Genomic DNA, 1,673 nt, shown 5'->3' on the forward strand with positions numbered 1-1,673 from the left:
ACACTGTTCTTAGTGGCACATTTTGCAACACAACAGAGCTAACCTCAGATTTATGCCACCACAAAATTACACAAAGAAACGCTCGTCCGATCGGTCCCCTTGCCTGACCCGAATATTTAAAGAGGTCAATTTCGTTACACAATTGTCGCGGCAAATACTATTTAATATACACTGTTCGAGCTCGGCAGCTGTAGCTGCAGTCTGTAATAGTAATGGGGATAAATAATAGCTTTATTTAAATCAAACCCGCCGTCAATTCCATTAGAAAGGCGTTTGAATAGCATAATATTTTCGCCCTCTATCTATCATGTGTCGAAACAGATCGGATGGCCGGCGATCAGTGCCGTCAAATTCGGGAAGAATTCTGAACTTCTTGCAACCGACGATCTTTCCGGTGCCTAAATGAAGCAAACATACAAGTGCTATCCTTCGCAATTATATAATTCGAGAGTAATTCGCTATCCGCCGCTTAAATTTCTCGGCAGCCTGAATTATTTTGCAGTGGAAATCAAGGTGTCATTACCGGATCTTCGACTAATAAATTCAATTTTGGGCCATTTTTTGGATACCTTCAATCTGTTTTTCACTTACTATAGCAAAAATGTTTGAAATCTATCATTTTTCGAGCCTTTCGAGAATCTCTGCCTCAAATTGTGCCTTTCTCGCCCTTTTTTTCTTGTCAAGAATGTGTCCCCTCCATACAAAGCCTTTGCCAAAACTAAAATTGTTGTCCGACTCACGACTCACTGTGGTGAAATCTATTTTTAGTAATAGTGCGCTTTGCTAGATGATGTTGCAATCCTAAATTGTGCAACTCAGCAGAAATAATCAATTGTCACGAAATGAGTTCCCTTTGGTTAACTATTAGCAACGTTTTAGTGTGTTCGTGCGGGTAATGTTTGACCTCCTGACCTCTTTCAGTGCTTTGGCTAAATTAAAGGCACGGCGCCGCACAGTAAAATCACAGGTAGCCCAAACTCCTAAAGGAGCCGTCAACATATAGACCACATACGACATTGCGTAATAACGTTATTATAAGGGTTTGTATGGGAATATAACGATCGTAAAAAATAATTCAAAATAGAGGAAAAATATCCAATAAAATTCACTTAACTATCCTCTTCTGTCTATATTTTGTGTTTCTATGCCGTTTGGAGGCGATTTGAAGCCATTATATTTCAGTGGGTTTTAGGTTCGCTGGTTTCCTATCATTTAAGGGTTTGTATGGGAATATAACGATCGTAAAAAAATAATTCAAAATAAAGGGAAAAATATCCGATAAAATCGACTTACCTTTCCTCTTTTATGCAAATCTTTTGTTTCTATGCCGTTTGGGGGCGTTTTGAAGCGATTCCAGTGGGTTTTAGGTTCGCTGGTTTCCTCTCTATATATAATTCCTCAAGGTAGGGCACTCGAGTGCCGAAGGCCAGCAGATCGACTGAAGGAATTCAGCCATAAATTCGCCCCAAAGGCTCCGATTGCCCCAAATTTTCGCCCAGAGCACCGCCGATAGTTGCTTTAACCATTTCTGTGCTTCATCTGATAAATACGCCCGCCAAGGAGCAAATTTAGCTTGCAAATGTCACAAGGCTTTTCCATCGAGAGCCGTTGAAACATGCGTTGACTGTGTGATCCGTGCACGAAGGGTTTGAAAATAGCTTAGCGACCCGGCC

The sequence above is a fragment of the Oculina patagonica genome, chromosome 4 (assembly GCF_052425735.1).
Source record: "Oculina patagonica isolate OP01 chromosome 4, crgOcupat, whole genome shotgun sequence".
Taxonomy (NCBI): domain Eukaryota; kingdom Metazoa; phylum Cnidaria; class Anthozoa; order Scleractinia; family Oculinidae; genus Oculina; species Oculina patagonica.